Source organism: Panthera leo, chromosome C1, assembly GCF_018350215.1.
Source record: "Panthera leo isolate Ple1 chromosome C1, P.leo_Ple1_pat1.1, whole genome shotgun sequence".
Taxonomy (NCBI): Eukaryota; Metazoa; Chordata; class Mammalia; order Carnivora; family Felidae; genus Panthera; species Panthera leo.
This window is the reverse complement of record NC_056686.1, coordinates 107,770,126-107,782,956: the sequence shown is the minus strand read 5'-3', so window position 1 is coordinate 107,782,956 and position 12,831 is coordinate 107,770,126. Positions and strand designations below refer to the sequence as shown.

At 37.3% G+C, this 12,831-nt stretch overlaps 1 protein-coding gene across 1 annotated transcript in view; it reads right to left on the bottom strand.

The window, feature by feature from the left end:
* The window catches only part of LOC122225973, a 249,376-nt gene that overhangs the window by 44,781 nt on the left and 191,764 nt on the right, over positions 1-12,831 (bottom strand). The gene's annotated exons all lie outside the window — the stretch shown is intronic.

The following is a 12,831-nucleotide window of genomic DNA, read 5'->3' as shown; positions in this document are numbered from 1 at the left end:
GGAGCTAGGGGAGAAGCTGTCAACTCAGAATTCAATGCAGAGCAAAAATGTCTTTTAAGAATAAAAGTAAAATAAAGACAGCTTCAAAAAAAATAAAAATTAAGAGTGTTAGTGACCAAGTAGATCATTACTGCAAAAAATATTAAGTTCCTCAGGTTGTGGTGAAATAATAAGAGATGATCTTCAGAAGAAATGACAAGCACCGGAAGTGGTGGAAATGTGGGCACACACAACACGTTCTTTAAAAAAGTCAACTTCTTCAAAACGCTTAAAGCAAAAATTATAACATTATTTTGTGGGGTTTATAGTTTGTGTAGATGAATATATATGGCAGCCCTATCATAAAAAATGAGAAAGCAATAAATGCAAGGTTCTTACATTTTGCATGAAGTGGCATAGTATTATTCTTGGTAGACTGTGAGAAGTTAGAGATATATATTATAATCTCTAGAGCAAGAATTATAAAACAATGCAAAGCAATAGTAGCAAACCAACAGTAAACAAAAATGATATTTAATGAAAGGAATAAATTAACCCAAAAGAAGACCAGAAAGGAGAAAGAGGAACACGAAGAAGTGAGAGAAAGAAAAAAATGGTAAATGTAGGTCTAACTATACTAATGGTCACATTAAATGTAATGGGCTAAAACCCCCTGTTATTTTTTTTTTATTTTTTTATTTATTTATTTATTTTTTTTTAATTTTTATTTTTTAATATATGAAATTTACTGTCAAATTGGTTTCCATACAACACCCAGTGCTCATCCCAAAAGGTGCCCTCCTCAATACCCATCACCCACCCTGCCCTCCCTCCCACCCTGCCCTCCCTCCCACCCCCCATCAACCCTCAGTTTGTTCTCAGTTAAAACCCCCTGTTAAAAGACAAAGACTGTTGTGAGAATAATGTCTTATTTCTTGATCTGGGTGTGGGTTGCACAGGAATTAAAATTGTGAAATTCATCAAAGTATACAGCAATTATTGTTGTATGTACTTCTATGTATGTGTATTATAGTTCAAGAAAAGTTTTACAAAGAAAAAACCATATTGATCTAGCTTTTCTACTTCTAGGACTTTATCCCAAGAAAATAAGTACTTATATAATGAAATATCATGCAGCCAAATTCAAAAGGATGATTTTTCTCTATATATTAAAACATAAAGTCACTAAAAACATAGTACTCAAAAAAAAAGTAGGTTACAAATTCATAAGTAGAGTGTGACCTTATTTATGAAAAGTAGTGAAAAGACAAATAATGAAAAAGATATACATATACAGAAAGTTATTTACCAAAATGTTAACAGTGTCAATTTTTTGAATGGTGGGATTTCAAGTGAATTTAACTTTAATAATTTTCTGTTATTTTGAATTTTCCAAGAAGAATATATTATTTTCATAAATAGGAAAATATAAGCTGTTTACATTTTAAAACAAATACTTGGGAGGAATCAATAAACAGAAGAAAATACCCTCGCTAAAAAAAAAAAAAAAAAAAAAGGTAGGAATAATAGCTAAGAAAAGTTGGGTGAAATATAAACAAATAATCTGTTTGAAGGTCCCAGGGAGATATTAAGGAAATAGGAAATTATAGGGCTAAAATTGAGGAGAGGAGGGGAGGCTTGGAGGGCATATGCAGCATGTGGGCCTGTTTCCATTTCAAGCATTTGCCTATTTGTTTGAAATTGAATTGAAACAGGGACTGAAAAAGCTGAGCAGAGATTTTGACCAGACACATGGGGCTGGGGGACAGGACATTCTAATGAGGAAAGACCCTAGTAAATTCCCAAAGCTTTGGGTTGGGGCCTCAATGAGCCACACCCTAGAAATAAGACAGAGACAGACCAGCTCTCATACAGGGACTGAATCCCAGATGTGAGGTGATACAAGATTGACAGTGCCACTAGCTAACTGCCCATAAGAAACAAAGTCTTCTCTAGTGGGAGATGGGATCACTCAGAGCCATAAATTATTTCTCAAAATATAGGTATACTATGTTCAGTATTCAATAAAAAATAATTAGGCGTAAGAGGAGACACAAGCATGAGATTGAAAGCTCAGGGAGAGGCTCCTGGGTGGCTCAGTTGGTTAAGTGTCTGACCTCGGCTCAGGTCATGATCTCTCGGTTCGTAAATTCAAGCCCCATGTCAGGCTCTGTGCTGACAGTTGGATCCTGGAGCCTGCTTCAGATTCTGTGTCTCCCCCTCTCTCTGCCCGTCTCATGCTCTGCCTCTCAATGATAAATAAACATTAAAAAAAAGTTTTTTTTTTTAAATAATAAAAAAAAGAAAGCTAAGGGAAATAATTGACAATAGAAACATATCCACAAAGCACTCAAAATGAAGATGTGAGACTCAGGCTTTAAAATAACTATGCTTAACAGGGCGCCTGGTTGGATTAGTCAGTTGAGCATCCAACTCTTGATTTTGGTTCAGGTCATGAACTCAGGGATAGAACCCAGGTGGGCTCTGTGCTGAGTGTGGAGCCTGCTTGGGATTCTCTCCCTCTCCCTCGGCCCCTCTCCCCTGCTTTCTCTCTCTAAAAAAAAAAAAAAAAAAAAAAAAAAAAAATCAAATAACTATGCTTAATACATTGGAGAATTAAAAGAAAAGGTTGGGAATTTTAGCACAGAACTAGAAATTATAAAAAGAACAAAATGGAAATTATAGACCTGAAAGAGAAATAAGTGAAATTAAGAAACCAGAGGAAAGTTTAAATGTGTAGATATAGCTGAAGAGAGATTTTTTGTGAACTGGAACACAATTTGGAAAAAATATTGAGACTGAAGCATAAAGAGAAAGAAGGTGGAAAATATAGTAAAGAGTGTTAAGAGCATAAAAGATACAATGAGAAAAACTAATATGGATGTAACTGGAGTAAAGAAAGAGGAGAGATAACAGGGGCAGAAGAAACACAGGTACAGTCTGGGAATTCTTCGTTACTGACAAAAGATATGAAGCTATAGTTTTAAGAAGCACAGTGAAACCTGATCAGGATGATGACAATGAAAAGTACTCCTAGCTCATCAGAGTAAAATTATTGGCAAAGATAAAGAGAAAATTATGACAGCAGCCCTTGCTCTTAAGTAAGCCATATTATCTCTAACAGAGTAACAACAAGCCAGGAAGGAGTCAACAAGTGGGTAATTCTAGGTGACAGTTGACTGTACACAGTAACAATATCTTGTGGAATTTAAACTATAGAAGTAAAATACAAACAACAGGATATAAAAGGTGGGAGGCGGGTAAATTAAATGAAAGTACATTGTCTTTGCATTGTCAAGGAAGTTGTAAATACCATTTTATACTTTAACAAGTCAACGATGTTGTAATATGTAGGCTAACCACTAAACGAGTAATAAAAGAATGTATAATTATTAAGTTAATGGAAGGGAAAATTGGGGAGAACTGACATCTTTACAGGAATGGATCTTCTAATCCCTTGCCAGGGTATATGTCTCCATTTATTCAGGTCTTCTAATTTCCTTCACTTATATAGTATAGCTTGCTGGTCTTAAATAACTTTTACTAGATTTTTTCTTAATGTTTTGGTATTTTCAATGCCAAATAATTGGCATTGAAGTAAATATATTATTTAAATAATATAAGTAAATATATTTAAGTAATATAAGTAAATATATTATTTAAAAATTTCATTTCCTAATTGTTTTCTGTGTAGAAATACAATTGATTTTTGCACATTGGCTTTTAATCTAGTGTCCTTATAAATACACTTATTAATTCTAATTGTGTCCTTGTATTTCTAGACACATCACTATCCTGATTACCTTCCAATGGGAAGACTCAGATTTCTCTAATTATGAAATCATGTCATCCTGAAATAATGAGTTTTTTCCCCTTTTTTTGCAGTTGTTATTTCTTCTCTCCTGCCTTGTTGTTCTGGCTAAGATATCTAATACAATGTTAAACAGAAGTGGTGCTGACCAGCATCCATGTGGTATTCCTGATCTCTGAGGAAAAGCTTCCAATACCTGACCATTAAGTATGATGTTTAAGGGTCTTTGTTGTTATTGGTAACACTTTTTAGTGTTAGTTTAAGTTAAAAACAAAAAACAAAAAACCATGAATAAATGTTGATTTTGTCAAATGCTTTTTCTAGACCTATTAAAATGATCTTATGATTTTCTCCTTTATTGTCATGTGGCCAGTTACAATGATCAATTTGTTTTGTAACTTTGTGAGGTATAACTGACAAGTGTAAAATTGGATGAGTGCTGATATACACATACACCTGTGAAACCATCACTACATTCAAGATTACTTACATTTGTCATCCCCAAAAGTTTCCTCGTGCTCCTCTGAAATCCTGTCCTCCATCTATCCCTGTCTGCAGCAAGCACTATTATGCTTTCTATTAATATAGATTAATTTGGATTTTCTAGAATTTTATGTAAATGGAATCATTCAATCTTTTTTGTCTGACTTTTGCTCAGCATGATGGTTCTGAGATGCATCCATGCTATTCTGTGTATCTGTAGTTTATTCTTTTTTATGTTGAATAGTATTCCATGGTATGGATATACCACATTTGTTTACCTATTCACCTACTAATGGACATTTGGGTGTTTCCAGGTTATTTTTTACTATTTTTTATTTTTATTAATTTTTTTAATGTTTATTTTTAATGTTTATTTCAGAACACAGTGGGGGAAGGGCAGAGAGAGAGGGAGACACAGAATCTGAAGCAGGCTCCAGGCTCTGAGCTGTCAGCACAGAGCCAGATGTGGGGCTCTAACTCACAAACCGTGAGATCATGACCTGAGCCCAAGTCGAATGCTTAACCGACTGAGCCACCCAGGCACCCCTACTATTTTTTTTAAAGGATTTTATTTTTTTAAGTGATCTTTACACCAGGTGGGGCTCAAGCTCACAACCCTAAGATCAAGAGTTGCATGTTCCATCACCTGAGCCAGCCAGGTACCCCTCCAGTTTTGTGACTATTAAAAATAAAGGTGCTATAATTTTTTTTAAGATTTATATTTTCATTTTTCATGTGAAAATACCTAGGAGTGGAATGGGTAATACAGTAAGTGTATGTTTACCTCTTTAAGAAACTGCCAAACTGTTTCCCACAGTAGTTATACTTACTGACTGATTTTTGAGAATTTAACCAGGTTAGATGTGTCCATTATTTTACAATGCAGAATCTGCATTGTTTGTTAATTTTTTTGTTTAGAGCTTTTCTCTATTCTAATAAGTATGTCTTGTAATGTTTCAATGTTATATAGCCTCAAAAAACAAAGTGGGAAGTATTTGCTCCTTTATTATTCTCTGGAAGAGTTTATATAAGATTGGTGTTATTTCTTCTTTAAAAGTTCGGTAGAATTCAGTAGTAAAGCCACATACTCCCATTTTATTTTGTGAGAAGGTTTTCTAATTATGAACTTAATTTCTTTTTAGATATAAAACTCTGCAGATATTGTTTCTTCTTGGTTAAATTTGATAAGCTGGTTTTTCTAGGATTTCAAAGTTTCAAGTTTATTGTCAAAATGTTGCTCAAAATATGGTCCTAAGACTTCTTTAATATCTATATGATCTGTAATGAGTTCTTTTCCCATCTTCACATTGGGAATTTGTGTCTTCTCTCTTTCTTACCCTCTGTGATCACTCTTGGTAGGGGTTATGAATTTCAGACTTTAACAAATTAATTACTAGACTTTTCAAGGGAACAACATTTGTTTTTGTTGATCTTTATCCTATGTTTGGCTTTATACTTTTTTTTTTAATTTTTTTTAACATTTATTTATTTTTGAGACAGAGAGAGACAGAGCATGAACAGGGGAGGGGCAGAGAGAGAGGGAGACACAGAATCCAAAACAGGCTCCAGGCTCCGAGCGGTCAGCACAGAGCCCAACGCGGGGCTCGAACTCACAGACTGTGAGATCATGACCTGAGCCGAAGTCGGACGCTTAACCGACCGAGCCACCCAGGCGCCCCCCCTTTTTTTTTTTAAAGGCTTTATACTTAATTAATATCTTCTCTCATATTTGGTATTCCTTTCCTTCTATTTAACTTTGAGTTCAACTTGCTCTTCTTTTTCTAACTTCTTTAGATATATACACATATCTTAAATGTAGTACTGTGGTGATCTAAGGAGGTATAAGTTCCATTGTGTCTGACTGAACACATTTGGAATACTATGTCTGGTACTTGGCAACATACTTTCAAGATGAACCCCCACCAATATGAGCATGTCTGGTGGAAGGTAACTGGGACAATGATATGTCTGTAAATGTCAGGAACAGTTATAAGTAACTATTGGTGGTTATCCTGGCAAAGGGAACACTTGGATACAGAGTAGATGAGAAAGATTTTCAGGCTTTTATAGGGTTGTCACATTTAAGAGCAATAAAACTTTATCTGAATTACTTTAAAGCATAAGCAACAATGAAAAGCGACAGAAAGGCTGATTTTGGCCCAGTGTAAGGACGAAGCCTTTTCTAAAGCAATAAAGTCTTCCAAAATCAAAACTAATGTATTCAATCCAGGAAGAGGGGAATGGTGGCTGATGGGAGTAATAATGAAGGGGTTCTTGCCTGTGGTTAATGATTAAACCAGAATGGCCTTTAGCCATTTGGGATATTCTTCTATCAAGCCAAAGACTAGCCTTAGTTCTGCGCACATATTACCATTGCACGCCTGTCCCATGAGTATTGTTAAAAAGAAAACCACAGGCCCAAAATGGAGACACACTTTGTTAAGGACTCCACATCCGCAAACAAGACTTACTATCCTCCTTCCCCAGGAATGTAATCTTCAACCTTTGAATCAACTTGAATTTCCTGGTCAGCACTTGGAAATTTACTGATAGACCCTTTCCGGCCCCCTGAGGAGGGTGACCTTGCCTAAAACCATGGATTCTTTGTTAATAATTTCCTTTTTTTCTGCTCTCTACCTTTAAAAACCTTTCCTTTTCTGCAGTTTGATGAAGCTCCTTTCTGTCTGCTAGATGGGATGCTGCCATGCATGATGGTTCTCTTAAATCATTCAGTTAAGTTTCTGTTATTTAAAAGTGTAAATGAATATAAACAGTTTCACTGAATAGAAGAGGGGACCCCTGGACAGGCCCTCATAGCCCCAGCATTTCCAGCAGAGCCCAGGGCGTATCCTATCCTCTTAGAAGGAAATGGGGAGGCAAGGGTAGAGCAAGCCAAAATACCTGAGGACAGATTTCTTATCGATTTCTGTTCTCCTCCCATCCTGCCGTGTAGCATTACCGGCCAGAAGTCTAGGACACCTCATTAAAAAACAAAACTCCTGCATATAAAATCATGATTGCAGATGAATGGTAGAAGGAAAGTCTTCATCACAAGGATTCATCACAAGATTCCTTTTAATGGTAGTAGGCAACCCATTCCTACATCCAATGCATTTAAACCACTCAGCTTTTCTTTCTTTTCTCTAATTATGAAACAAATATGTTCTCATTGTAAAAAAATTTTAAACATTATCTAAAGTAAATAGTGGAATACTGCCCACCATACTCCCTGTATAAAACACTATCAATAATTTGACAGATATCTTTCTAGATCCATATTCTATACACATACATATACCTACGTGTCAAGATTCAGCTTTTCAAAATTTAACTTGTATATAAATCCACATATATATGATTCTTAACATTTATCCAAGGAAAAATGGAACCAGTGACCACTGAATGCTTCTTAAATGGCAGGGCATTTTGCCAGGAGCTTTACATCATTTCTCTTCTTTAATTCTAATAACAACTCAGAAAGTAGATTTTATCATCTCCATTTTAAATCTAAGGAAGTGGAGGTGAAGAAAAATAGTGAAATTTCATAGTAAGTGCTTGAGTCCAGAGTTGAACCTGGACTTTCTTTCTTCATGAAATACTCAGGCACCCAGTACTGTTTGGAATCCCCGTCTCTTGAAGACTGTAAGAGGCAGTTCTCCATTACTGTGCTCTCACAACCAATATGCTGATGAAGAAATTCAGGCCCCTAAACAGAGAGAACCTTGAGTGACATAAACTAGACATAATCTAAACAGTCTCAACAAATGACAGCTCCTTAATGTTTTATTAGGAGATCCTATAATGCCTTTCTAATGCACGTGACCATGACTTGTGAAATGCAACCTTTCTTTCAAATGCTAACCTGCTCATCTGTGAGGATGCAATTTTCTCTCCTCTTCAGTATCAAAGCTCCCTGCCCAGTCTCTGCTCACAAGTCTTCCAAAGTCTGCTGACAAGGCAGTTCTCAAATGGTGTATGAGGTCTGAGGTTTTAACTGTAGAGAGAGAACTTGGATTTCCCCCCAGTTTTTATTTTGAAAATGGCAAACCTGAAAGTATGCTGTTTCACCTAGATTCACCAGCTGTTCACACTTGCCACATTCACTTCATCTAGTTTTTTCTTCTTAACTGAGATGCAATTGACATATAACATTGGGTAAGTTTAAAGAATGCAACATGTTGATTTGATACATTTATATATTGTAATGTGATTAACACCCTGTAGCAGCATTAGCTAACACTTGTAATCAGGCACATAATTCTTTCTTTTTTGTGGTGAGAACAATTAGCTTTCAAGTTTTATAATACAGTAAGTACTGTTGACCATAATCACTCTGCTGTGCATTACTTCTCCAGAACTTACTTAGCTACCAATTGCAGGTTTGTGCCCTTAAACAGCACCTCTCTAGGTCTTTCTCTTTATACATACATTTTTCTCCCACACATAAGTGATTTATTTCACACACTTTGTTTTGTGCTAAACCATTTAAAAGTAAGTTGTGGCCATGGCGACCCTTCACCTTTCAAAGCATGAGCATATAACTCCTAGGAAAGACATTCTCCTATATGAGCACAATACTATTATTAAATATTATAAAATTAACATTAGTTCAATAATATCGGCTAGCCTATAGCTCACATTAACGCTCTCAATTATCCTCTAAAGAAGTTTTTATAACTGGTTTCTGTGTCCATTGTATCTCAGCAATAAGAACAATGCCTCAATAACAATTTGATGAATGAATGAACACTTGGGGTCAGGTAGGGTATCAGGTATTAGGTAGCAACAAAAGGCCACAATATTTACACTCTGCATTTGATTGTTGTATCTTTTTAGTTTCTTCTAACTCAGAAAAGTAGGCCACCATGTTTGGAACACCTACTTTTGTATAACTGGCCTCATGATATTCTAAACTTTTTCTCCATGCCACTTTTCACAAACACCACTACCTGGCTACCTCCACATACTGTGATAGATGCCACAGCTGTCCTGTTTGTGGTTATGCCCTTACTTCTAGAACAACGACAGGAGGACATTAGAAAATGCTCCGTTTTTGTTGAATAAATGAATGAACTGAACTAAGTAGACTTTTTAGATTAATTTAGGAAAGAGATGAGATTTGACTTTATAATATTTAAAAATAAGTTTTCTAACTTTCAAGTTTTGTTTCAGTAGAATTTTAAAAACTTCTTTATATAGCTCCATCACCTTTCTTTTCAAGATCAAAAGGTATCTTTTAATTTTGAGTAGAGATAGGTGTGAGGTGTGACATCTTTTCTTGCATTATTCTTGTTTATATATTTTAAAATGGCTGATTTTTAACATTTTATTTATTTTGCCTTTTATATTAGATATATAATTCTGTGCACCAGTTTTGTGACCAATTACATTACTGAATCTGTTTGCATGTAATAGTTAATTCTCTTTAATTTTCCAGGAATAAACAGTAATCTTCAAATTATAATACCTTTGCCTCCTCCTTTCCAATTTTTATGCCTTTCTTTTCTTTCTTTTTTTTTTTAATGTTTATTTGTTTATTTTGAGAGAGAGAGAGTATGTATGTGTGTGAGCAGCAGCATGAGCTGGGGAGGGGCAGAGAGGGAGAGAGAGAGAGTCCCAAGCAGGCTCTGCACTGCTGACTTCGGACTTGAGCCCATGAACCATGAGATCATGACCTGGGCCAAAACCAAGAGTTAGACACTTAACCGACTGAGCCACCCAGGCTGATTTATGTTCTTATTTTACTGCATGTGTTGGTACATTCAGAATAATAATAATAATAATAATAATAATAATAATAATAATAATTTGAGTCTTCACTATGTATTAGAAATTCAGTTAGTGTTTTATTATAATCTCACTTAATCCAAACAAACCTCTAGATAGGCACTATTACCTCAGTTTAAAGAAACTGAGATACAGAGCATTTAAATTAATCTGTCTAAAGTCACATGGCCAAAGAAATAGTGAATGAAGCTGGATTCAAATCTAGACATTCTAGCTCCAAAACCCATGCCCCCCAAGCCTGGCTTATATAAAATCCATGCTTTGAACCAAAAACACTCCAACTGAGCCTTTTCTATAGAACAAGCCCACTCACACTGCAAACAGCACAGCTCGGGACTAGATTATGACCCTCAGAAAGGCAAAGTCCTCTCTGTGTTTTAGGGGTTAACAAATCCTGTTGAGGATCCCCCCTGCCTTTTGCAGCCCTTTCTGAGGTGGCAGGAAGTGGAGAGCACTCATCCCAACCCACCCCTAACACAATAAAATCCTAAACCAATACCACTCTTTGCTTCAGCTATTCCAGGCATGCTGGCAGTCTACCCTATTTTCCCAGAGAGCCCCCTTATGTGAGCAACAAACCTTTTCATAATCTCTTGGTGTATATGTGGTGTCATCAGACTCAAGATCTCTCCCAGGTTTTAGTACACTGAGCAAGGAATTGATCCTGCACTCCATGAGGCAACCATGAAACAATATGCAAGCTCTATGCCAACACAGGACTAAATACAAAAGTGGAGATGTTGCCTCCAGAAGGTACCAGTTGAAAGGTGTGCCCCCTGGGTACAGGTCATTCTTCATTCTCACATTGGCACGGAGATCTAGACCTGGGCTCTGCAAGGATGTGGGTGGCACAGAGGCCACTGCGCACACCTGGAGGTTGGCTGAGGATGGCAGGCCCTGTGGTCCGAATACACGTGACAGGGAGGCAGAGCTTGGGGCATGGCCCTGGAAGGACTATTGATACCAGCTCCAGAGGTGTGTCCAAGAGGGCTTAGCTCTGCTGCTAAGTGAGCTTTGTCAACCCACTTCCCTCCCTGAGCCTTTCTTTTTGTTTTGAGGAGAAAAGACAAGGGAGCCTTGGGTGGTTCAGTCGATTAAGCGTCCAACTCTTGGTTTCAGCTCAGGTCATGATCTCACGATTTGAGATTTTGAGTCCATGTCCAGTTCTGCGCTGACAGCACAGAGCTTGCTTGAAATTCCTTCTCTCTCTCTCTCTGCCTCTCCCCTGACCTCTTTCTCAAAAATAAATAAATAAGCATTTAAAAGGGGAAAAGACAATCATAAAATGGAAACATTTCAGAATGTAGTTTAAAAACTAACATATCTTGATTCCAAAGGTGTGCCCAGAATTCACACTACACTTGACCCAGGCTCCTCCCTTACTTATCTCCCCCAGAGGCAGGTCCAGACCTCCAGGGCATTGGGGGGCTCTGTGGGGTGCAGCTCCCCTCCCGTGATGTCCCTCCCAAGATGGCCCTTGGGCTGTTGAAAGCTTTGAGGTTTAAAAAAGTCCTACTTCAACAAAAACTCCTTGTGAAGGATCTCTGCATAACTGTTTCAAAGCCATTATCACCCAGTTATCCTACTTAAGTTCTTTCTGATTAAGCCCATCAATTTCACCAAAGCCTGTTTTCCAGGAGACAGATCTGTTAATCTTCCAATAAGTTTTCTAGGTGTGTAGGATGGTTTAGTGTTGGTCTGGCTGTATTTCATGGACGTGAGACACACAAAAGCTTCCATGCTGTTCCACCATCTTGGCTCCTCCTCCAGGAGACAGATTTGAAAGCCATCAGCTGATGGACATATAACTGCTTAGGTTTGGATTTCTAGGCTAGGTTGTCAGATATCATTTTCTCCTCAATGTTTCTGCATTTTAGCAAGTGTTCTGCATTCTGGCAAGTGTTGTCACGTACTGTCCAGAGCAGGGCAGACTGCTGGCTAAGTCAGAGTTCAGAAAAGACTATCTCAATCTTAACATCAGAGTCACTTGAGTCTCTGAGACAGGGCAGACCCTCCTAGGCAGCTGGGCTGTCATCTTTCTCAGTGACCCAGTAAGTCTGGACAGAGTGTCTTTTAAATTATTTTTCAGCCATGTGCCCACAAGGGCATTCATCCCAGTGCTTCTGGGGACTCAGTGAACCATACATTCCCATCAGTCAGTGTTAAGTACTGAGTGTCTCTGCTTTGACAGAACTCTGCTCAGAGAAGAGAATTCTCTGCAGAGATTACTGGAGAAATTTTAAGAGATGGTTCTCAGGCTCAAGAAGGAAGAAAATAGGAGTGTGTGGGTGGCTCAGTCGGTTAAACGTCTGACTCTTGTTATTGGTTCAGGTTGTGATCTTGCAGTTGTGTGATTGAGCCCTGCATCGGGCTCAGTGTTGAGCATGGAGCCTGATTGGGATTCTCCCTCTTCCTCTCTCTCTGTCCCTTCTCCGCTTGCACATGCACTTTCTCTTTCTTTCAAAATAAATAAATAAATAAATAAATAAATAAATAAATATTTTTTAAAAAGAAGGAGAAGATAAAACTAAGAAGCTTACTGAGAAGTTAAGATGCACCAGGAATTTTCATATATATTATTTTACTCACTACAAAGATAGGGTGAAACAAGAATCACCGCTGTCTTACAAATAAGGAACTGAGTAAGGCTCAGAGCGGTTGTGATCCGGAGTAAGTGGGAGGGCCTGGATGTGAAGTCTAGCTATATCTAGAGCAAACTACTTACTGCTGAGAAACCACGGTGAACAAGATGATAGTAAACAACCAAATGC